A 25,509-nucleotide genomic window follows, 5' to 3' on the forward strand; every position below is an offset into this window, starting at 1 on the left:
TGACAATGGAGTGACAACCACAGCGTCCAAGGCCTTGGGCATTCAGTGGAAATCACACGCTTCCTGGAGACACCGAGAGAGTGGAAAAAGGGAAAAAAATGAACTTTGGCAAAGCTCTGCCAAGAAACCCACTTCACTTGGGAACAACCCGTGCCATCTGCCCTGCTTTGGGAAAGAGTGGTCCCTAGAAGAGGGCTTGGTTTAAGCCCCTGTGGAATGTTAGATGGAAGACTTTCTATGTTCTTTTCGTGACGTAGGAGTTGCTGGCGGGGCTCCCACCAGCGATTTGGATACTATCAGGTACATCCAGGGCCTGAGTTTGCTTCCGGCAGGCTGATGTACCTCACAGATGTGTCTTCACGCTGCCTGAATCCCTTGGTGACATCCAAAGGTGTCACTAAAGATGTCACTAAAGACCTGAAGAGCGGGAGCCCACAGGACTGGCTCCAGCCTCACTGGACAGGTGAGACCCTGCGAGGTACTGGTGAGACCCCACTCCCCCGAGACTACAGGGAATTGAGCCGTGGATTCACACTTGAATGACAAGAATCCACAGGTTCCCTACACCCTGTCAGCAGGGAGGAGGTCGAAAGGGACCCGGCTCAGACCAGTGAGCCTCTGCCGGACCTGAACCTCCGACGCGGGGGAACTGGTCCAAGGGAATCAAGCCATGAGGACAACATTCTGCCTGTTGTTCTCCAGTACCCCTAAAACCCCAGACACAACATGGTACAGGAACCATCGACCAAAGTACAAAAATCCCGGAAATGCAGGACATTCCTCTCCACCCCAGAGTTTCCACTTGTCTAACCCCAGTCTTCACCCCACGTCAGCAGGAAGTAACGACCGCGGCCGGGTCGTGGTCCCAGTACCCACAAGAATGAGGACGGATCAAAAGACCCTGGGGACTGAAAAGGGTAACCAAAGGGTTAGCAGCCGCAACTTTGTACCCTGACCTTTTTCCTTCGCCACTAAGTTCCCCTGACTCTCCTCCTCTAGGGAGGTGGATGTGAGGCTCGCCCTCCTGCCTCTGGAATAAACTCTTGCTTTGCTTTATACCCCGTGTCTCAGTGATGGTCTTTATGCGCATCAGGCAGATGAACTTGGGTCCACTACATACGGCAGGCGCTCAGTAAAGACCGCTGAACCCACGTGGACTCTGACGCTTGGAGAGTTCAGTGTCTGGTCGGTGGTGACACAGGTAGGACGAGGAGAAGGGGTTGATTTCAGAGCTGCAGTGCCTCTACTCCCATCCACAGTGCTAACAAGTTTCTGCTCTCCTCCCAAGGCCACCTGCTCAGCCCTCGGCACAGCACCTCCGTGGCCCCAGCCCCCGTCCCTGCTTTGCAGCCAGCTCCCCGTTCCGACCTGGAGGTGACAGACAGCTCAGCCCTGTTTACCCAGCTCCACCAACATCCCAGCCTCACCTGCCAACTCAGGCAATTTTCATCCCACCTCGCACACAAAATAAATCGCACGCTCCCACTTTGGGTTTGGGGGGAGAAAAGGCCCAGTCGGTTAATTACAAAGGCTGCCTCGCCTTGGCACGGGGTGGTGGGAGAGGTTCCCGGGAAAACGGATTAATTTGGGCTCATTGCTTTCCCTTCCACGTCCTCGTTCCAATTAAGACAACACTTGTAACCAAGCCCACCTTCTCCAGAAGCAGCCCCCACACTCCCCAAACAAGCAGTCCTCAGGTTTCACTGGCTGGCTGCTCAGGGTCCCGAGAAGCTTGCTGGGACCTTTGGAAAATGCCAGTCAGGGTTTTAGGATTCTTGTGCCAGGGGTGGGGGGTGGGGGGTGGGGGGATCTACGGGAACTGCTTGGTTCGGTGTTTCTGAGCTCACACTGGTGAGCTGGGCACAGCCGAATACTGGACGCTGGCCTGCTGGGACAGAGGCTGGGTGTCCAGGCTGCCTGCTGGAATCACGCGGGAAGGCGGCAACATTCAGAGTCTCGGGCCCCGCCCCCCGACCCTACCGGGTCCGACACGTCAAGGACAGGGCCTGGAAATCTGTACCTTCCACAGGCACCAAGGACAGGACCTGGAAAGGCTTTGGGTGGGAAGTCTCAGATCTGCATTTGAAAGCCGTGTTGTCTAGGGAAGCTGGTCAGCATTTCTCTACCCCAGTCTCCCAGAGCTCAAACCCTGGGGCGCACCATAACCCTCGTGAACGGGTGGGGTTGGTTGTACAGGTGCGGTGAGGCCCCGACCCACGGCGGACACTCATTACGTGGTACTGATTCCTATCAGTGAACATGACTGAGTTCGTTTCAAGGGGTTGATGAGAAGCAAAAGGTGATGCTTTGGTGCTGCGGAAAGTCCTTGTGCCTTAACTACAGCATCAGCACTGGCCCCGGGCCCTCCACGCAGCTAATCATTCCTTCAGACTCCAAACTCTGCATCACTCTTCTTGTCCCACCTCCCCCCGCCACCCCCACCCCGAACCCCCTGCAACCAGTAAATCGTTATCATTAGAAGGTCCAAAGTTGGGAGCCTCCACAGGCTCCTTCGGAATGGAGTGAAAACCAGACGCGCACCCCCCGGGAACAAGGGAACCAAGTCCTAGGTCTGCGACATGGTCAAAACCGAGTCGTTTCGTTTGTGGAAAATGAATACGTCTGAGTTTGCACCTGTCTCGCCCGGGGGAAAAGCAGCGCGCGCGCCATCGCAAACGGGCGTCTCCCGGCAAAGCCCGTTCCCTGGAGGCTCAGACTGCCACAAAGGCTGTAGCTCACGTCCTCTGAGTGGAAAGAAAAAACCCTCACCAAGCAGGGACCCCAGGGTAGGGGTGGGGTAAGGAGGGTCTCTCAGGGTTCATTTCCTTAACATTTAGCAAAGATCATCCGCTCTTGGTGTCCATCCAGACCTTGGCCAGTATAATGAAAGCCAGACGTCACCTTTTCTGAGTTCAGACATGGCCCCTTCTGCCCCCTGTGTTTGGTGTTTGTTGTGGAAGGGGGGATGAAGCAGGGGAGAGGAAGGGGTCTCCACTGAGCAGGGCAGATGGTCCACTTATTTTTCCCTTCCAGTTCACAGCCTGAAAATATTTATGAGTTCCGAATCTAATTAAGCAAACATTAATTTGCACCAGTTCTGTGGGCAAGGCATTGTGCCCAGGGTGCCTGGCGAGACCAAGGTAAACTCATTCCACTACCTCCCGGCCTGTTGGGGCCTGCCCTGTGCTCTGTGCTCTGTGCTCTGTGCTCTGTGCCAGGAGACAACCCGGCGCTTCATGCAGGCTCCTTACTCTGCCTGGGGCTAAGTGTGCAAGTCACTAGGACAGAAATCAAAGTGAACATGGATATCAGAAGCAAGCACAAGAAGCCAAAGAGGGCAAGCAGGGCCAGGGCACTTCAGCCATGACCCCCCTCAAAGCTTCAGTGGGGCCACGGCTTGAGGTTCTCACGGAGGTGTGGGTCTGCTGAACACAGGGGGCACAGGAAACAGCACCAGTCCCACAGACAAGCTGGAAGACAGGCAGGGAACCCATGGACGCACCTGGAACCAGAGGGAAGCACTGCTGGGCAGCCGCGCAAGGTGCCCCGGGGGGACAGGAGCAGGAAGCTGGGCCGCACACGAGAGATGCGGCTGGCTCACGGGGCCTCAGTGAGAGCCACAGCTAGAGAGTGTTGGGCAAAGGGGCTCCATGGAGGGCGAAGCAGGGAGGGTCATAGTGAGACTTGACTTTTAGACCAGTCCTTCTGGTGGGCGGGCCCCTGGGGGAACACTCAGCAGAAGATCAGGCTCCCTTTAGGAAGGGACCTCATGGTCCTTCTTCCCTGGGAAACAGATTTTGCAGCTGTCTGGGCGTAGTGACCTGAATCGTGAAGAGTGGGTCAGATCTGAACCGTCCGGGGGGCTTCCTGGCCTGTGCCCCTGTGTCTACCTGTGCTGAGCAGAGGGTATGACATGTGACCAAGGTCTGACCCCCGCCGTGACAGCTCCCTGAGGGCAAAACACGTGCCTGGCATAGGATAGAGACTCAGTCAACGCCTGACCCCAGCATCCTAAAGTCCCAGCAAGGCCTTCTACCACGACTCCTATAGGTGTCTGGGGCTGTCCCCGAGAGTCGGCACAGCAGAGTAGAAGTCGTTATGGGGTTGGGCTTTTGAGCCTCAGAAAAATCTCAGATGCAGCCTTCTCTGCCTGGACTCACATCAGTTTTCTTCCCTGCCTAGCTCCTCACCTCTAGGAGTCCTGCTGACAACCAGTTGGCTCCAGCTGGGGACATAGGTTCCAGTCTCCATAGGGTCCCCACTCCCGCCCCAGCCCCAGGCCCCATTCTGAGGCCATTCCTTATTCTCTCACCAAGCAGGTCCTTGGTGTTCCTGTCCCCCCCACTGAAATGTCTTTCCCACCCTTCCTCGGAGCAGAGAACTGCCCTCCTGCTTCACCTGGCCTGCAAAATCAGGTTCCTGACAGCCCACCGCAGGGAACCCTGAGGCAGGGGGTGGGTGGGGTTGGGCAGGGCCAAACAGCCACCCTACACACATCTCCCGGCACTTACAGGTGAAAGCCCACTGGTCTCAGGAGATCTCGGTGAAGGGCGCCCCGTCATCAGCCAGGAACACCTTCTGGGGGAGTGTATCAGACAGAGCAGGGAGGGCTCAGATCCTGGGGCTGAAGGCACCTCTCCTTCCTATTCCCCCTGTGAATCCCCTTCCAATGTCTGTGCATACCCCAGGAACGGGATGCTCACTACCCCTCAGCAACCCTCCCTGTCCTCAGATAGCTCTTCATTTTTTTTTAAATGTTTTTTGTTTTTTGTTTTTTGTTTTTTTTTTAATCTTGAGAGAGAGAAAGAACACGAGCGAGGGAGGGGCAGAGCGAGAGAGGGACACAGAATCCGAAGCAGGCTCCAGGCTCTGAGACGTCAGCACAGAGCCCGACGCGGGGCTCGAACTCACAACTGCAAGATCATGACCTGAGCCGAAGTCAGATGCTCAACTGAGTGAGCCACCCAGGCGCCCCGGTAAATCTTCATTTTTAACAAGTTTTCTGGACAGGTAATACATGTTGCATGTTTCCGAGCTCAAGCGACAGCACAGTGCACACTACGAGGAGGCTCACAGCCACTCTTATCTCTGCCTGCCCGGCTCCTTACCTCCCAAGGGATCATTTGAACAGCTGTTCGGGTCTCCTGCCATTGCTTATGCATGCAAACGTTATAAGCAAGAAACCACATTCTTCCATGCAACTTTTCTTACCCCAAATGTAACGTGAGATACACGCTCTCCTGCACCTTGCTTTGCTCAGGAAACGGCGCACCTGGGGCCTTTCCCCATCAGTCCATGGAGGGCACCTTCCCTTTGCCCTCACAGCTGCACATATTCAGAGGGGCCATGGCTCCAGAATGCCCAGCTGCCCCTCCTCCCGCATCTCCTGGCCTGGGCCATTCTCCGTCTCTCAGGGCATCTCCTCTCCCCTCTCAGGCCCGAGGGCCACCTGGCCCTCACCCCATCCGTAGCCCCTGTATGACACTCCTCCATCCCCTCACCCTGCGTGTGCCTCTGCTTCCTGCTGGGACCCTGCCGGACTCAGGGTCTATAGACCCAGCCCTCCCAGTGCCCCCTATTCTGCCTCCCTGGCTTGGGACCACCACTCACGTGTCCCGGGTTGCGCCCAAGCCGAGTACGCGGGTACACACTAGGGCCTTGCCATGCTGATTCCTGGAGCCTCCCCATGATGCAGCCTACCTGTCACCCATCTGCACTTCTCTCTCCGTAGGCTGCCCAGAGGACCCCACCCAAGCCCGAAACTCCCAGCTCCAGGCTCAGGATGCACAATTTGTGTTGTGCCCAGTCACGGAGCGATTTCAGAAATCTGAAATCTGCTGCCAGTGGGGCTGGGCGTCCCTGTGGCCCTTAAATTGCCTCCATGCTCCTCCTCTCCTCCCCCACCCTCATCACCAGCCTGCTGTCTCCCATCCTTCATGGCCGTCCTGGGCCCCCAACTCAAGCCTTGAGACCTGCCTGGCCCCACCCCCCTGGGCTGAGGCAGTAGCACCCTGGGATTCTGGTTCCTAGCTGCCCCTCCCTTCATCCAGTCAGGAGCCCAAGCTGTGACCCAACTCCATGCCGACCCCCCCCCCCTTCACTGGTGGGGGTGAGGAGAGGCAGGTGTCTCAACTGCAGGCATCGTGTTCTCCATGGGCCGTGGAGACACTGTATCATTCAAGGCTGCTAGGAGCCCGCCCCGCCACCAAACAGCCCAGAGATTTGCCCCGTCTGGCCCCAGGGACTGCCTGAGGTGAGAAGCTTCTGGTCGTAGATATGTCACAGCCTAGGACACCGCCGCTGCCCTTGAGGGGATGGAACTACCACCAAGCCAGGTGACCCCGCACGAAGGTCACTCTAGAACCGAGTAAGCCCGCACAGTAAACCGGTGCTCTCTCTCCAGGACACCAAGCCAGCAGACGGCAGGGCCACAGTCCTCAGGTGGTGGGCCAGGGCCAGGAGCAGCAAGGGAGCAGAGCCCTGACCCGGTGCGACCTCATCACAGAGACACCAAAGCGCAAGGTTTCATTGAAGCCACCCACTCCCAGGACCCAGACACACAAACAGAGGCCGATGACACACATACCTGACATTCCGGGAGCTCTCACCTTCAGACCTGCAATGAGAGAGAACACAGACTTAGGATGTGAGTACCTTCCACTATGGGAGAACCACGGGAGCACATGAGCTGTGGGGACATGTGAGGTCCCCAGCTCCCCTGGGATCCCTTCTCCAGTCTCAGCAGACTGTCCCCAGGCCCAGCCCCCAAGGTGTCACATTGCTGGTCTTCTGACCTGGAATCCCACCCTGAAAGCCACGTCCTCCCAGAAGTTGGGCAGCAACCCCAGAGGGGGGTTCCAGAACTCTGTGCCCTGGGCCCTGTGAGGCAGCAACGGAAGGAAAGAGTGAGTGGGGATGGTGTAGGTGGCCTCACTGCATCCTCTACTTGGTATTTCCAGCATCTCTCCCCACTGCCGGCTCTATTTTCAAGGACCCAGAAATCAATTACACCACTTTACGAAGGAGACAAGCCTGAATGTCAAGAAACTGGACAATTAGATCCTATCGCGCATACTTGAACTTTCAACGGAGCCTGTGAAATATCCGGCAGCCAAATACAAGACAGCGATGCCTTGCTGCTCTGTAAACCAAAGGAAAGGGGCTTGGGGATTAAAATGCATGCAGCTAAAGGCTTAAAGCCACAGCTGGGCTTCCTGAGTCTGAAGGAGCAAAGGGCTGTGAGCAAGCACATTTGGGAAGCTAATCCCTGGACGTCCCCAATTGGATTTTATTGCCGGCGAGTTACAGAAATAAAAACACACTTAACTCAAAGTCTTTTTTGTACTTTTTTTTCTTCTGCAAATTGCCTTTTTCAGTAATTGTGCAGACTAACTGCATCACCCCATGAGCACTCAAGCCCAGGGGACAGCTCCTCCCACAGAGCCACCCTCGCTGGTCTTAGGAGAGCACCCCGTGCCCTTTCCTATGTCTGCTGTGTCAATGACAGATTTTACCCCGGTTGTCTTTCAAGCTAACTGACAGCCCAGCCCAGGAAAGTTTCTCCAGGATGGCCTACAGGATCTTAAACACCAACTGTCCGCTGTCTGGAAGGCTCCCGTTGTCCCCAGCTCTCATGGTAGCTACACAACGCAGGCCAGTGCCACTGGCCACTTCTGGGCTCAGCCAGTGCAAAACCGGAAATAAAGGTCAATGATGATGATGATGAGAGACGCCCCTTACTCAGCCTTTACTAGGTGCCAAGCCCAGAGCCAGGCCCTGACACAGGCTATTGATGATTTTCACAGCAACCTGGCAGGCCCAGCATGGCCCTCGCTGTGCCCAAGAGGGACCGAGACTCCCGGAGGCTGTGTCTGCACACGGTCGCATGAGCGGCCAGCATTGAGGTGCTCTCCTGCCACACCTCGGCAGCCAGAGAGCAAACCAGACCCCATCCAGTCAGGATGGAGGTCACTTGGGTGAGTGACAGAAGGGGGCCCTGGGGGCTTGCAGGTGCTGCTCACGTTTGGTTCCTGATCCAGGTCCTGGTTACCCAGGTGCAAGATCGTGATTAATACAAAGGGCAGATTTGGCCATTCAGATTCCAAAATGTATTCCTCCTATCCATTTGGTTTTTGTCCACAGTTCCTGGCGCACACAGCACCCCAAAACCTTGGGATTTTCTGAGCAAAAAAGAGCAACGGGAACATCTTCTGTTATCATATTTGGTTGCATGTCCTCCGCCCCTGAAATCACTTCAGAGCCACGACGAGAGCAGGAAATGTTCCACCACACCCGGGATCATGTCAATGCGGTGACTCTCGATGAGCACCTAAGGATGCGAACTCACGGTCCCGCCCCCTGAAATCAGTCACCAAAACCCAATGATTCGATCAGTCGGGTCTATGTGATGAAGCCTCCGTAAAAAAACCCGAAAGGACAGGGTTCAGATTGCTTCCGGTTGGGGAACACGCAGAGATTCGGAGAGCGTGGCATGCCCAGAGGGCGTGGAAGCTCTGAGTCCCTTCCCCACGCCATGCCCTGCGCATCTCTCCTACTTGGCTTCCTGAGTTACATCCTTTGAGAGTAAGTCAGTACTCCGGTGAGTAAACTGGTTTCCTGAGTTCTGTGAGCCACTCTAACAAACTGATTGACCTCAAGGGTTGGGGGCCGGGGGGGAGGAGTCACAGGAACCTCTGATTTCCGGCCGGTCAGTCAGAAGCGCAGGTTCACAAGATAGGCTTCGACCGGCATGTGCAGTGGGTGGGGGCAGTCTTGTAGGACTGAGCCCTCCACCTGTGGGATCTGAGGCCATCTCCAGTTAGAGGGTATCAGAACTGGTGGAACTGTAGGACACGAGGCTGTGTCTTGAGAATGGCCTCGTGGTGTGGGAACTCACCCCCCGGCATGTATGTTTTGGAACTGGGTACCAGAATCCCTACCGGCTGGGGGAGGGGGGGAACCAAGTGTGAAAACCCAGGCTGCCACAGGCTCACGACACAAACACGCTCAGAAATAGCACGGTTTTATTTTAAAAAATGGGGAAGAATAGGGGTGCCTGGGTGGGTCCGAGTCAGCTAAGCGTCCAACATCAGCTCAGGTCATGATCTTGGGGTTCGTGGGTTCGAGCTCCCCCGTCGGGCTCTGTGCTGACGGCTCGGAGCCTGGAGCCAGCTTCGGGTTCTGAGTCTCCCTCTCTCTCTGCCCCTCGCCCGCTCGCGTTGTGTCTCCCTGTCTCTCACAAATGACTAAACGTTTGAAAAACTTGGAGAATATACAATATGACAGGGATAAGGAGGGGGGATAAGATTAGCTGTGAGCTGACCATTGTTGAAGTGGGATATGAGGGGTGGGAGGGTCTTACGCTGCTTTGCCTACTTTGGTGCACGTTTGAAGTTTTCCATGAGAACAAGCTGAAATAAACAACACACGAGGGTTAAGTGAATGTGGGTGCCCGCGTCACTGGACTCCTGCCAAGTGGCAGGTGGGGAGTTGGGCCCATGATAAACCATGGCTTCGCTGAGGTGGCCTCAGAGGGGCCAGGCCAACCACTGCCTCTCACACCCATGTCACAGAGATAGATTCAAATCAGATGTATTGTCACGACCTTGGCACCCTTCTTGGCACCCATCAGAGAATCTGGTCCCAGCCATGGACCTCACTCCAGGAAAACCCACACATGCCCCTACAACTCCAGTCATGGGGTTCCTGTGCACTGCCCGCCAAGACACCAGCCCCAAACAGTGGCATCTGGGACGGCCAGCTCCAACTTCCACAGCTCTGGTGTGCCCCAGCCCCGTGACCTCACTCTCTGGGGCTGCACTGGCTTGAGGAGAGACCTGGCCAGCCTGTGCTTCAAAGACAAGAGGATGCGTGACCTGGGAGGTGACGGCAAACATGGCGTTTCTACAGCGTTTACAAGTGTATGGCTGAAGGAAGACGGGTCCATATGCTCACCAGGGGCTGGGAGGCGGGGGAAACGGCCAGAGGTCGGTCAGAGGGTGCAAGGTTGCCGTTTACGTGGGATGAGGAAGTCTGGAGGTCCAATGTCCAGCATGGTGACCATCGTTAACAAGGCCGTATGGTGTACCGGAATGTGCTAAGAACAGATTTCAGGTGCTTGCACCATAAGAAACAAAGATAATTATGTGAGGAGACAAACACGTTAACTAGCCTGCCTATAGCGATCATGTTACAATACAACACACTATACCCCTTAAATAGACACCATTTTTATTTAAAAAAAAAGAAAAAGGGCAAGGTCTGTGACATGAGTGGTCAGTGGCTGTACCTGGACTCTGTGACATCTGTGATGGCAGAAATGACCCCCTTGCCAGGTTCAGGCCTAACCTTTGAAAGGACTGGCAACTTCTGCTATCTTGCTGTTAGAAAGATAGAAGAAAGAAGATGCCGAGAGGAAGCCCTCACCACCACATGGGGGAGGAGGAAGGCTCCCGGCCCTCAGCCCCGCTGAGCTTCCGGCTGTCAGCCATGGTAAGCAAAGCCTCAGCTGATGTCACACACAGCACAGAGCGGCTGTCCCCACGGGCCCTGCCCAAAGCGGGAAACCCCGCGCAAATACACATGATGACCACTGTTTCCAATCACTCAGCTTGGGCAGGGTTTGGGAAAATCCCAAGCACTGCCTAACCTCTTGCCCCATGAACGTTCCGGCCCCTCATATCCCCCTCACCCCTGCTGCGGACCAAATGTTTGTGTCCCCCAAATCCATACGCCGAAGCCCTACTGCCCCTCCCCCAGTGTGGCCCTACTTGGAGATGGGCCTGTGGGCAGGAGCTGAAAGTTCAGTGGGGTCCTGAGGGTGGGGCCCTGAGAAGGCGGCCCGCTGCAAGCCAGGAGGAGAGGCCCCAATAGAAACCAACCCTGCCAGACCTCCATCAGGGGTTTCTGGCCTCCAGAAACGGTGAGGGAGTCCACGTCTGTTGTGCAAGCCACACCGTCCAAGGTGCCGTGTCACGGCAGCCAGGGTCATCACCGTCTGCAGCCTCCGAGCCTCCGCACACACTCTTCCTCCTGCCTGCGGCGCTCTGCGTAGTCCACACCCCCTGACTACCGGTCCCTTTCCGCAGCTGGGTCCCTCTCGGCGGCAGCGGGGCCGGGCCGGGGGGGGGGGGGGGGTGCGGCTCTCACCACCCTCTGGGAACTCGGCCAGGCCTCCCTACCTGCTCGGGCCTCTCAAGCAGACTGCCGTCTTGCACAGCAGGGCCCAGTCTACTGCTCAGATGTCTTTGAGTCATGGTTCCCTCAGTACTGCTCCCTGCCTCCCTGGCTCTTCACGGGGCCCACAGAAGTGCTCCCTCATAGGATGGACGGTATTCCCCCGGGAAGGTCAGGACACCCTCGGACCCACAAGTTCTGCTCCTAGGTACAGGCCCCAGTGAAACACATGACTTTGTGGTAGGAAAAGACCGGATTCAGTGGGCAGAGAGGGGACGTTTAGGACCTGAAGTCCCTGGGTGGGGAAAAACACGCATTTTGGAACAATGCTGGGAGGGTCTGACCATAGCGAACCCCTTCAGGTGTGTGGTTCCCCTTAAGCGTGTACCAGGCACCAACCTCCTCCCCGTCAGGTCCCCCTCAGGAATGTGACAAAAGACCTGGCTAAAACTAAGTAGCAGGCCATAAAACGTATGACCCACAAGGGATTGATATGGCCACAGACCACCCCACACACAAGGGGGTCGAGGCAATCGGGAATGGACAAACCAGCACCTAGAGTGATCAAGTCAATAAGGGTAGGACCTGAGAAGGAACGAGGGGGAAGGGAAGAGAGGGCTGACCGGAACCTTCTAAAACAGAGACCCTCGCCTAGAGGCCTCGGGCATTCACTTTCGAACGCCCCCTCTCTGCAAAGAGACCTTTGCTACTGCCCTTCCTTTCTGATCTTCTACTCTAATCAACTGGCCTGCTGCTCATTTTGTGTCTCCCTCTTCATTCTTCGAAGTGGCGAGACAACAAACCCCGCGTACTGAGGTACTAAATAATCCCGCATCGATTTGGCCCGAGTGATGTGCTCCCTGAGCCCTGAGCTGGAAGAGGCCTCCTGTGTCTCTGCAGGAAAATGGGTGAATGTGGCCCATCCACACCAAACAAGGGATGCTAAGCGGCCAGGAGAACACACAAGCCCTGGCCACCCCCAGCAGCGGGGGGGAGTGGCTGAGGCAGCCAGAGAAGGCACATGTCACAATCCACCTGAATGAAGCAAAGCAGCCAAAACTCGGTGCCTCAGCCGAGAGGTGCCCACCTGGGAGTTAAACCATGAAGCCACAAAAGTCGGGCCACCAGTCCTCCCCCAGAGAGACGTTGCTGTCGGAGGAACAGTACGTGGTCGCCGGGCTGCTGGGCCCCCCCCCCCCTTGTGGACTTGGGTGGTGAGGGAAGGTGTCTGTACCATAGTGAATCTGTGACCCGCACACACACACACACACACACACACACACACACACACACACCCCTACATATGTATACGGACACTTCGTATGTCCTCCATACGTAGAAGCCGCAATTTTAAAATGGAAAAACAGGAACAGACTGTTCGGCAAGGTGACGAGTTATTTTCAAAAGAGGGCCAGAGCCCCCACTCTGTTCCTCAAACATCCGGGCCCATTGTCACAGGTGGGTTCCTCTGGCCACACCCAGTGGCCCCTGCGCCCTCGCCGGTAGCAAGTAAGGTGAAAAGCAGGTGTCTCCCAGCCACGTGTGTTCTAGTTGCCTGAACCCTCATTCTAGAAGGGCCACGGACTCCTGCCTGGCAATTCCAAGTGGCATCGGCACACGCCAACACAGGCCACACTGCCCCCCACTGTGGCAGGTGATGGATGACCAGAAGGGCCAACAGAAGCGTGTGATGCTTCCTCACCCCAGGGGATGCAGCAAGGAGCCGATGAGGCCTCCATTAGCTGGAAGACGCTCCAAAGCCGTCCTCCGGGGGCCTGGAGCCACAGGAGGCGCCATCCTTAGGAGCAGCTATAGAAGGTTCTTGTTTTGTTTTTGTTTTCCACTTCCTCAGAGCTGTGGTAGAAAAGCAAGCAAGCAGAGCCTGTGTGTGCACGCCCACGAGCACACGTGCATGTGCGCATCTCACTCTTAATGTCCACCTTGACCTCGCCCTGCGGGAAGCCAGCCAAACTGTCCTGTGAGCGGCCCTGGAGAGACCCACGTGGTAAGGTCCTGATGCCCCGGCCACCAACCGTGTGTTAGTAGCTTACAGGTACATTTCCCAGCCCCCGGGCTGATGCAGCCCCAACCGACACCTTATTGGCGATCTCAGAGACCATGAGTCAGAACCACCCAGCTACCCTGCTCCCAGGCTCCTGACCCACGCGCACCAAGACAAGAAAAGGTTGCCTCTGTAAACCGCTAAGTGTTGGGGTCGTTTGTTACACAGCAGTAGAAAATGCTCCTCAACGCCTCTCCCTTGCATCACCCCACGGGGTAGCCTTCACTCCGCCCCATTTGAAGTGATCTTACTTGTTTACTGTATCTATTCCTCAGGAAGGGGATGCTCCAAGGAGATAAGGGGTTTGTTAGGTTCACTGTGGCATCTCCGGTGCTAAGACAATGTAGAGGCTGCTGGTTAGTGGCTGAGTTACAGTGATGCGTCAACACCAGGAGCCCATCATTCTGGGATGTCCCATGTCTGAGAAGCCAGGACATGCCAGGGAAACAAGAACAGACCCTTAGTCAGAGCTTCCTGGTCCCAGCCCCAGCACTGCCACTTCCTGCTGCCCAGTGGCCTCAGAATGTCACTCAACCTCTATGAGCCTCAGTTTCCTCATCTGTGGATCGAGGATGATAACGACCCCCACGAGTGCTGTAAGGAGACAAGGCTCGAGTGTGACACACAGCAGCTGATTGATAAAGCCGCTTCTCTCACCACCTGCCTGAGGTGTCACTTGAGAACACGGGCTCCCGGCTGCTGGGCGGCCGCTCATGGGCAGACCTGCAGTGCAGGAGGGAAGGAGGGAGGGGTGATTCTGTAGTAGATGATGTGTCTCCAAGTGCCAGAGCCCAGCGTGAGGCCTGGCATCCAGCGGGCTGCAGGGGGTGGGGGGATGTTTGTTACGTGAGCCCGTAACGGAGCTGGCTGCCACCTCACACGCTAAGAGCGGCACACAGCGGTCCCTATTTAAACTGAGGATGGTCATGCTCATGTTTGAACCTCAAGGCATAGCGGCACAGTCTTAGGGCAGAAGGAGTAATAAATGCTGTGGGGAGAAGGAGCAGAGAGCGGCTGGGCAGAACTCTGGCGAGGGCGACACCTACGCATGCACGCTTGGCCGTGGCGTCAGCGTGGGTGAGGTGGCAGGCAGCTGGGAGCATACTGGAGCCCTCTGGTTCCCTGCCGAAGGGGGTGAGAACCAGGAATAGGGCGCCTTTCCAAACTGGCACGAACAGATGCAAGGTCACAAACGCAGCCTCACACCTGTTCAACCAACACCCGGAGCCAGCATGAGGCTTTACATGTGTGCACGCGTAGGCCACGGACGCGTTAGTTTGAGTGGCCCCAGACATGCCTGGAGACAAGGATTGTGGCACAAGTTGTTTATTTGGGAGGTGAAGGCGAGGGGGGAAGGGAAGTGAGAAAAGGAAGGGAAGGCAGCGAATCAAGGCTATCAAGCCACCCACCGTGCAGGAGCCCACTACTGTGGAAAACAGGAATCGGGCCACCAGGAAGCCGTGTGCAGAGCTCTCCCAGCCAAGAGGCAAGGCAGCTGGGGTACTGGCTGAAGTGCCCCGGGAATGCCGTCTCCACACTTTGGCCTACCGCCCAAGTGGCCAAAGGGTCTCCAGCAGCAAAGAGGTGCTGGCAGTTAGAAGTCAGGCCAGTGTGGGGCGCCTGGGTGGCGCAGTCAGTTAAGCGTCCGACTTCAGCCAGGTCACGATCTCGCGGTCCGTGAGTTCGAGCCCTGCGTCGGGCTCTGGGCTGATGGCTCAGAGCCTGGACCCTGTTTCTGATTCTGTGTCTCCCTCTCTCTCTGCCCCTCCCCCGTTCATGCTCTGTCTCTCTCTGTCCCAAAAAAATAAATAAACGTTAAAAAAAAAAAAATGTTAAAGAAGTCAGGCCAGTGTGTACTGAGGAGGCTAGGGCAAGGGACGCTGGTGGCCAGTGCTCTCTGGACTAAGAGAAAGCATCCCGTTGTCCTTATGACAACACAATGGATGATTAAGCCTTCATGTGCCTTTCAGAAAGTCAAGGGTGTAAGGAACCATTCTGGTCACTCTTGTTTTGATTCTGTGGTGGACCTTGTGGACTGAGTCATTAAACAAGGGTGCCGATCCCCTCCTTCCATGCCCTGTGGTAGTTGGTCTCTGGAAAAAACCGAAATCTACATTTCCCAGACACCCTTGCAGCTAGGTTTCTGTGGGTGGTCTCAGCTGCTCTAGATAGATGCCTGCCCAAGGTATAGAAGGTGGAAGTGAGCAACACAGAGTGGTGGACAGATGAGGCGCCCCAGCTGGCAGGGAACAGAAAGGTCTGGTTCCCCCACAGCAGCTGGCTCCAGTGTTTGGGCCTGAGCATCACAGACAGTGGTGTTTCCGTGGCAATAGTCTCAGGCAGGGTTAGCTGATTGTCCAGGCTATGCTGTCCCTGGCCATGACGCATCAAAGTTTATTCCCCTGGTAGTTCTGGAATCTCAATCCGAACACCCAGGAATAAATTCCACTCTGCTCAAACCAGAAAGAGTGGATTCTGGTGTTTGCGACTAATCACTGCGACTGGATACAAATTCAGATTCTGAAATCACCTCTATTGTGTTTTCTCGTGTGGAAGAAATACAGAAAAGCTTAAGAAAAACAAGTATAAATCATCTGCAATCCCACCACCTGGAGGTAATGACTATAACATTTTTGCAGGTTTATCTCCAGGCTTTTTTTTTTTTTTTTAATCTTTTTATACAGTCAAAAGACAGTTTGTACTGTTCTATGCCAGCTTTGCTCACTTAATGTGGATTAGAAATGTGCCCCAGTGACCCTGTTCCTGAGGCTTTTAGCAACCTGGACCGAATCAGAGTCCCCTCCGTCGACTTTTTTCTTTAACCTCTCTACTGAGGTGTAACTGACCTACACAAAGGTGTACGTATTTAATGTATACAACCTGATGACGTATGAGATAAGTAACATCTGTAAAACCGTCATGACTGTCTACACCATAAACACATCCATCACCTCCAAAAGTTTCTTCCACCCTCTTGATTTATTATTATTTTTTTCTTGGGGCGCCTGGGTGGCTCAGTCAGTTAAGCATCCAACTTCAGCTCAGGTCATGATCTCATGTCCCATGAGTTCAAGCCCCACGTCAGGCTCTGTGCTGACAGCTCAGAGCCTGGAGCCTGCTTTGGTTTCTGTGTCTTCCTCTCTTTGCCCCTCCCCAGCTTGCACTCTGTGTGTCTGTGTCTCTCTCTCTCTCAAAAAATAAACATAAAAAAATTTTTTAAAAACTGTTATTTTTTTCTGATATGAATACTTAACCTAAAAATCTACCCTCTCTGCAAAGTTTTACATATATAAAATGGCAATATTAATGATAGGCACTGTGCCATGTAAATCTCTAGGACTTACTCATCTTGTCCGACTGAAACTCTGTGCCCTTTGACCATCACCTCCCCATTTCCCCCTTTCTCCAGCCCCTGGAAACCACCATTCTACTCTCTTTTATATCTGACTATTTTCGCTTCCCTATCTAAGTGGTATTATGTAGTGTTTGTCCTTCTGTATCTGACTTATCTCACTTAGCATAATGTCCTCCAGGTTCATCCGTGTTGTTGCAAATGGCAGGATTTCCTTCTTTTTAAAGGCTTACTAATATCCCATTGAGGCTATATACCACATTTTCTTTGTTCATCATGAGTCGATACGCATTTAGGTTGCTTCCATGTCTTGGCTACTGTGAACAATGCTTCAGTGAACATGGGGGTGCAGGTATCTCCTTGAGATTATTTTGATTCCTTTGGGTATGTACCAAGAGGTGGCGCTGCTGAATCATATGGTCACTCTATTTCTAATATTTTATCTGGCTTTCCTGTCAGGGTAATGTTGGCTTCATAAAATGAGTTCAGAAGTATCGTGCTTCTTCCTGTAGGTTTTGGAAGCATTTGAGGATTGCTATTAATTCTTTGAATGGTAGACTTCACCTGTGAAGACACCTGGTCTCACTTTCCCTTGTTGGGAGGTGTTTGGTTACTGATTCAATATTCTTATTTATTGTTAGTGTGTTCAAACTTTCTCTTTCTTCCAAATTCTGCCTTGGTAGGTTGTATGTTTCTAGGGATTTGTCCTATTCTTGCAGGTTGTCCAATTTATTGGCATAAAATTGTTCATAGTCGTTTCTTTTCTTTTTTATTTCTGTGGCATCTGTTGTGATATCTTCTCTTTCATTTACAATTTTCTTTATGTCCTCTCTTTTTTGTTTTAGTCTTGCTAAGGGTTTGTCAATTTTGTTTCTCTTTTCAAAACACCAAACTTAGTTTCATCTATTTTTTTCTACTATTTTTCTATTTTCTTTTTTTCTTTTTTTTTTTTTTAACATTTTTTATTTATTTTTGGGACAGAGAGAGACAGAGCATGAACGGGGGAGGGGCAGAGAGAGAGGGAGACACAGAATCGGAAACAGGCTCCAGGCTCCGAGCCACCAGCCCAGAGCCTGACGCGGGGCTCGAACTCCCGGACCGCGAGATCGTGACCTGGCTGAAGTCGGACGCTTAACCGACTGCGCCACCCAGGCGCCCCTATTTTTCTATTTTCTATGTGATTTATTTCTGCTCTGATCTTCACTATTTCTTTCCTTCTGCTAACTCTGGGCTGTGCCTGTTCTTTTTCTAGAACCTTGAGGTATAAAGCTAGATTATTTATTTGAGATTTTTCTTTTTTATGGAGGTGTTTCTCAGTACCTGTTAATATTGTTTTTGCAAAGTTTTGGTATACTGTATTTTCATTTTCATGTGTCTTGAAATATTTTCTAATTTCCCTTTTAGTTTTTTCTTTCCAATGACTGTTCAAGGATATGTTGTTTAATTTCCATGTATCTGTGAATTTTCCCATTTTCTTCTGTCACTGATTTCTAGCTTCATTCCACTGTGGACAGAAAAGATACCTGGGATGATTTTTGTCTTGTTAAATTTGTTAAGACTTGTTTTGTGACCTGTTATGTGTTTTATCTATGAGAATGTTCTGTGTGTGCTTGAGAAGAGTGTGTATTCCGCAACTGTTGGGTGCTCTATATGTCTTTTAGGTACATTTTGTTTATAGAGTTGTTCAAATCTGCAATTTCCTTATTGATTTTCCATTTGGATTTTCTGTCCACTATTGAAAGTTGGGCATTGAAGTCTCCTACTACTGAAGTCTCCTTCAGATCTGTCAATGTTTGCTTTATATGTTTAGGAACTCTGATGTTCAGTGCATACATATTTACAATTGTTATATCTTCCTGTTGAACTAAACCTGTTATCATTACATAATGATCTTCTCTATCTCTTATAGTTCTTGACTTAAAGTCTATTTCATCTCATATAAGTATAACCACCCCTACTCTCTTTTGGTCACCATTTGCAAGGAGTATCTTTTATCTAGCCCTTCATTTTCAGCCCTTGTGTGTCTTTGAAGCTAAAGTCTCATGTACTCAGTATGTAGTTGGAGCCTGTTGTTTTATCCGTTCAGTCTTTCTATGGCTTTTGATGGGTGGGTTTAAACTATTTACACTTAGTTATTGATAGGTAAGGACTTACTATTGGCATTTATTCATCATTTTCTGTTTCTTTTGTAGTTATTTTATTCCCCTCTTACTCTTTTGCTGTCTTCCCTTATGATGTGATGATTTTTTTGATATTATATGCTTTGATTACTTTCTTTTTTGTGTGTATCTTCTTTAAATACTTCCCTTGTGGTTACATGAGGCCTACACACAACATCTTATAGTTTTAACAGTCCATTTTAAGCTGATAACAACTTGATTTCCATCACATACAAAAACTCTACACTTTTACTCCCCCCACATACATTTTATGTTATTGATGTCACAATTTGCATATTTTATATTGTGCACCCTTAACAAATTTTTATAGTTTTAGTTATCCTTAATACTTTTGTTTTTTAACTTTTATACTTGGGTTAAGAGTGATTTATGTATAATCATTACAGTATTGCACTGTTCTTTATTTGTCTTTATATTCACCCTTACCAGTAAGACTTATACTTCCATATACGTTTGTGTTGCTGTTTAGTGTCCTTTCATTTCAACTTGACAAACTCCCCTCCCTTGGTCTAGTGAGGGGTGCCTGGGTGGCTCAGTAGGTTTAGCATCCAACTTTGGCTCAGGTCATAATCTCGTGGTTTGGGAGTTCAAGCCCTGCATCAGGCTCTGTGCTGACAGCTCGGAGCCTGGAGCCTGCTTCAGATTCTGTGTTTCCATCTCTCTCTGCTCCTCCACTTCCACACTCTGTCTCTGTCTCTGTCTCTCTCTCTCTCTCAAAAACAAATAAACATTAAAAAAAAAAAAGGTCTAGTGATAACAAACTCCCTTGATTTTTGTTTGTCTGGGAAAGTTTTGATCTCTCCTTCATTTTTATTTTTTTTAAGTTTATTTATTTATTTTGATGCCGGGTGGGGGGGCAAAGAGAGAGGGAGAGAGAGAATCCCAAGCAGGCTCCGCTTTGTCAGTGCAGACCCAAATGTGGGGCTAAAACTCACAAATTATGAGATCATGACCTGAGCCAAAACCAAGAGTCAGATGCTTAACCAACTGAGCCACCCAGGTGCTCCTCTGCTTCATTTTTAAAGGGGAATTTTGCCAGGTAGAGTATTCTTGGTTAGTAGCTTTTTTTCCTTCAGCATTTTGAATATATCATTCCACTCTCTGCTAGCCTTCAAGGTTTCTGCTAACAATTCTGCTGATAATCCTAATGGAGTTCTGTTGTATATGATGAGTTGCTTTTCTCTTGCTGTTTCCAAACTTTTTGACTTTTGACAATTTTCATGTGCTTCACTGTAGACCTTCTTAGATTCAACCTATTTTGTATCTTTTGGGCTTCATGAATCTGGATGTCCATCTCTCTTCCTAGATTTGGGGAGTTTTCAGCCATTACTTCTTTAAATAAGCTTTCTGCCACCTTCTCCTTCTCTTCTTCTTCTGGAGCACCCATTATTTTATATTGGTTTTCTTGATGGTGCCCCACAAATCCTGTAGGCTTTCTTAGCTCTTTCTTATTCCTCTTTCTTTTCGCTCCTCTGAGTAGACAGTTTCAAATATCCTCTCCTCAAGTTCACTGATTCTTGCTTCTACTTGATCAAGTCTGCTACTGTACTGACTTTTTCAACTGAGGCATTGTGTGCTTTAGCTCCAGAATTTGTTTTGGTTCTTTTTTATGGTTTCTCTTTGTTGAACTTCTCATTTTGATCATAGATTGTTTTTCTACCTTTTGTTGTCTATCTGTGCTCTCTCATAGTTCAATGAGATTTTTAAAATGACAATTTATAATTCTTTGTAAGGCAATTCATAGATCTCCATTTCTTTGGGGTCAGTTAATGGAGTCTTGTTTTGTTCCTTTGGTGATGTTATGTTTCCCTGATTCTTCATGATCTTTATAGCTTGTGGTGGTGTCTGCACATATAAAGAAGTAGCCACCTCTTCCAGTATTTATGGACAGGATTTGGGAAGAAAAGACCTTCATCAGACAGCCTGCCTAAAGATTCAGGAGATCTCTCAAACCTTTTCTATGGACCACTCCACTTCCACTACATTCTGGGGAGGTAATCTTAGGATTGTGTGCCTTCTCTAAATCCCACAGAGCCATGCCAGGTGCTGAGAGTTACCCATTGCTTTCCCCTAGGGCATTGCCCTAATATGCCAGGGCACTGGGTGCAGGTTCCACTTCCTCCCCTCCCCTCTGTAAAGCATGCCTTAGGATTTTGTGCCCTCTCCCTACCCTACACAGCCATGTTGAGTGCCAAGAGTTAACCACCCCCCTTTCCATAGGGTAATGCATCAATATGCCAGGACAATGGGTAAAAGTTCCACTTCTCTCCATCCCTCCTGAGGAAACAGTTTCAGAGTTATGTACCTTCTCCCAATCCTGCAGAATCAAAGCTATTGCTGAGATCCTTCCTAGATGTGGAGATCTGCATGCCATGTGTGGGGATGTGTGGAGCCCCATCTGTGGGGGGTTGTGGCTTGGGGACATACATGCTAGTTGCTATAAGCGTCTGCCCTTTACTTTGTTCTCAGCTGCTCTCCGATGATCCAAGCCATACCAATTTCCTCAGTGCTCTAATGTGCCAAGGTAAGCAGGGCTTTTGGGCATTGCCCCCAAAGGTCAGGAAGCTGGACCCTTTCTTGTTCTTTCTCCTGAGGGAGAAGTCATGGACTACGGGGATCTCTCTTGGCTCTGAGTTTTGTTGGTCGGGGGTAGGGATGATGCATGCAAAGTGCAACTGCTCCTTTTACCCTTTTCAGTTTGACTGATGCTGGATTTTGTGGTCCACTGGGGTGCTGATACCTTCAACTGAACTCCAGAGCTCTCAAAAAGGTATTTTGTATGTAGGTGATTGGCAAGTCAGTGTTTCTGTGGGGGGAGATACGCTAGGACCTTCTATTCTGCCTTCTTACTGATATCATTTTCCTTCTCCATCCGCTGTTATAACACTTTAAGAACAAAAGACATACTCTACCCACAGCCTACAAGGCCGGAGGAGTCTGGGACTGCTCGTTTCTCCAGCTTCCTCAGCATCCAGCTTCCTCCTGGCTCACCCTGCTCCAGCCACACATCTCCCAAACAGCCAATCTCCCCACCTCCAGCATGCTGGTAATTCCCATCCCTTCTGCCTGGATGATCTTTTCCTACCTGTTTGTTTCGCTGGATCCCTCTCATCTTTTGGATTTCACTTTAAATGACAGCTCCTAGGACAAGCTTTCCCTATTTGCTGCATCTGAACAGTCCTTCCCAACCCACCCAGGATTCTCTACCACATAACCCCATTCTTTCTTTGTTGTACTGGTCACAGTCTGAAATGGTCTCATTTGTCCACTTGCTTACTGTCTGTCTTGCCCAGTAGAATGTCAGCTCCACCAGGCCAGGCACTGTGTCTATCCGGTTTATCACTATATTCCCTGCTTATTCCCCCCAAAATTGTTTTTTAAAGCAACATTTCAAATGGTAACACAGCAGTCAATGTTCAATGTGTCATACTTGACTTTGCCCTTTCCTATTTGTGAATACATAGTAGTTTCTGAGTATAAATAATACTGCAATTGACATCTTTGTGCATAATATTCTTTGTCCCTGCCTCTTGTGACTTTGCTAAGCAACAGTCTCAGAAGTAGAAATAGCAGCTCCGTCAAAAAGCATGAATATTTTTAAGGCTCCTTCATACACACGACCACACTGTCTTCCAGAAAGTCTGAATTAAAGACCTAACATAGGTCCCACCACCCCCGAATGTGAGGGCTAAGAGACGAGAGATGAGTCTTTAGCAGTGCACATAAATCAACTGGGCACCTGATTAAAATTCAAATTCTGATGGAGGAGGTCTGGAGTGGGGCTCAAGATGCTATGTTTCTGGGGCGCCTGGGTGGCTCAGTCGGTTAGTGTCCAGCCCTCGATTTCAGCTCAGGTCATAATCTCCCAATTGTGAGATCAAGCCCTGTGTCAGGCTCCATGTTTAAGATTTTTCTCTCTCCCTCTCCCTCTGCCCTTCTCCCGCTCACACTCAATCTCTCTCTCAAAAAAAAAAAAAAAAAAAAGATGCCTTATTTCTAACAAACTCCGAGGAGAATCCCTCCAGAGGTTCTCATCCTCATGCTGTTTGCCATCAGTGTCCAGGTTCCCTACTGATACAGCCTCTGGGCACCTGTGCCATATCCATCCCCAAGCCCCCAAGGCCAGCAGCCCCAGCAGGAAAGCCTGTGCTTGTTTCCAATTCTTCTTGTCTCCATTTGGTTCTTAAGTCCAGGCTCCATGACACCTGGTGTTACGTGCAGTTCTTAGGGGTTTTGAGTTGGGTTTTCCACCAGTTGTGGGGTGCACTTATCTCTTAAGATCCTAGGATGCTCCACTGTCCCGGATGGGACCCTAGACATCTGTGACTATGTTTCCTGCCTGCCCTTTACTTCCTCATCTTATACCAATAATACATCTTTTTTCCTTTGAAGACCTTGCCCCATCAGTTTTTCCTAGTCTATATAATTTGGGGGATGTTAACTCTCTACAGAACCAAAAGGTGGGCACATAACCTAGATCTGGCCAATCAGTGGATTTCATGCCTTTTGTTTTAGTAACGGATCCAAGGCTGGACATGTGACCTGGGCCCAGCAAACCCATGCCAGGACTTGCCACAGAACTTTTGTGAACGAGAACCTCTCTTCCCTTGGGGAGCTGTTGGGGCTACCACCCGCAACAAACTGACTAGACAGTGAGGCCAACATGGAAAGCAGAGGGCGAAGGTAACTCCTGATGACACAACGTGAGTCGCTGGGTAAAACCGGACCCGATGCTGTTTTGACTTGGATGGGAGTGGACTACAGGGAGCTGGGACCAAAGCCAGCAAAGCAACACACGAGCTTGAGCACTGATGTTCGTGCATGTCAGTGTGTTCAGCATAAACTATGGAGGGAAGAGGACTCCAGAAAGAGAACCCCCAAGAGTGTGCATGCACACATCACGCTCACAGTTCAGGCCACAACAGTGCGGGTCATGGCAGGGGGCTGGGAGGACCTACAGTCAACAGAGGAAGGTCTGCTCTAGCTGAATAGGAGGCTTTACCACATTGTTGGCATCTCTGTATGATACGCAATTAGCTTTGAAACAAGGATAAAAATAAGGCATCAGTCAGCTATAAAGTAGCTTAATGGGTGCATGAATCGAAACAACATTTAAATATGGTACAGCAGCCTATTTGGAGCCTTTAAAAAGCCTCGTGCTGTTGATCTCTCCCCAAGGAGGAAATCCTTGGTGTTGCTGCCCTCTCTTTCTTATGCATGAACAGGGCCTTCAAATGCATCATCTCCTGGGATCCACGGAGGGACAGGTGGCTGGGTCAAGGTCACACAGGCTACTGAGGCACAGCAGACCTGCGGACAAAGGTCTTCCTACTACAACCCCGGGTTTGACGCATCACCAGAGGCAGGTTTCCTCAGGAGCCACGGAGGCTGAAGCCGAAGGGCCCTCACTTGTGTGACCCTTTCTTTGATCTGACACGTAATTCTGGGTTCTTTTTCTTAAAAAGTGCCACCCAAAAATATATAAGTTCTACGCTCTAGGCCCACAAGGCATGGATCAGCCCCAATCCCCAGCCACACCCGAGGCTGTTTTCTCACTCCTTTCTCCCCATCTTTCAAGAACCCCAAACCCACAGGGCGTTGTCACAGACTTGAAATAGCTACTCAAAGCCTCTGCAGCCAGAACGTCTCTGCTCGTCCTTATCTGCAGTTTCCTCCCCATTACTGATGATTTAGACACTTGTTATGTAAATGACATCTACAGAGACCCATTCTGTGAAATGCTTACAGGACTCTTTTAACGTCTTCATCATTTTAAAAATAAAACCAAATCCTCCTGCTTCTCCCTGGGCCAGTTTCTGGGAGTCCACAACCCCCATCCCTTGGGCCATCTCAGGGACCTCTTTCCCATGCCTTCTAACCTGTCAGGGTTGGACGAGGGCTGATGTCAGTCACACTTGCTTGGCCCAGACTCAGTTTCTGCCCAGACGTCCCCTCCCTGCCCCTCAAGCCTTCTCAGACTTTCAAGGGCATCCCAGTCTTAAGACTGAAGAGACACACCTGCCCTCCCCACCCCTGTGCTCAGGGGCCCCCAGAGCTGGCAGCGCTAGACCAGAGAGAGGGGGCTGCCCAGGGGTAAAGGGGGGGGGGGGGGGGTCTGGCACCCTGCCCAGAACCACCTTAGGGCTTCTCACCTTCCTCCCTAGAATGTGATTCTCAGCACCCCACACTCCCAGTACAAAAGGGGACCCCCGCTTCTCCTGAAGTTACATGACTGATGTTCATGGTATCATGCTGCAGAACTGCTTGAAAAGTAATAGTTCCAATGACAATAATTATTGCTTTTTATTTTATTTTATATTATTATTATTATTATTACTCTTATTATGACAACTAACATTCACTCAGCTTGTACCACAAACCAGGCCCCATTCCAATCATTATACACGTACTGACTCATTTAAACCTTGTGATGTTCCAGGAGACAGGCGGTGCCTTGACTTCATTTAACTTTTCCGCTCTCTGGGGCTTCTTTGTTTTAATTGCAAAAGGAACACATGCTCGTTGGAGCAAACCGAATCGTCCAGAGGTGTGTAAGAGCACGTCCACAGTGTCCCCCGTGCCCCCACTCTCTCCCTTCCGTCCCTGTCTACTGCACTCCCCTGGCCTAACCAAGGAGAGTGGTTTCAGAAACCCGATCTGTGCATATGCCAATGTATGCAGCGCATATTGGGAGGCTCTCTTAGAATCATCCTCCCCATGCTATGGAGGAGGGAAGTGCA

At 51.1% G+C, this 25,509-nt stretch overlaps 2 long non-coding RNA genes across 3 annotated transcripts; both read left to right on the top strand.

Annotated features, from left to right (window-relative positions):
* Positions 1 to 350: 350 nt before the first annotated feature.
* LOC121041199 (uncharacterized) lies at positions 351 to 1,058 on the top strand. Its single transcript, XR_005795615.1, has 2 exons — positions 351 to 463; positions 834 to 1,058. It is a non-coding gene; the product is annotated as an uncharacterized LOC121041199 (long non-coding RNA).
* Positions 1,059 to 13,033: 11,975 nt separating this feature from the next.
* On the top strand, positions 13,034 to 24,568 carry LOC121041198 (uncharacterized). 2 transcript variants are annotated; one of them, XR_005795614.1, is made up of 5 exons: positions 13,034 to 13,180; positions 20,602 to 20,763; positions 21,239 to 21,293; positions 21,467 to 21,539; positions 23,285 to 24,568. It is a non-coding gene; the product is annotated as an uncharacterized LOC121041198 (long non-coding RNA). The 2 variants fall into 2 exon arrangements; XR_005795613.1 differs by lacking the exon at positions 13,034 to 13,180 and adding an exon at positions 15,090 to 15,852.
* Positions 24,569 to 25,509: the final 941 nt, after the last annotated feature.

Source organism: Herpailurus yagouaroundi, unplaced genomic scaffold (assembly GCF_014898765.1).
Source record: "Herpailurus yagouaroundi ecotype Mexico unplaced genomic scaffold, PumYag 183, whole genome shotgun sequence".
Taxonomy (NCBI): domain Eukaryota; kingdom Metazoa; phylum Chordata; class Mammalia; order Carnivora; family Felidae; genus Herpailurus; species Herpailurus yagouaroundi.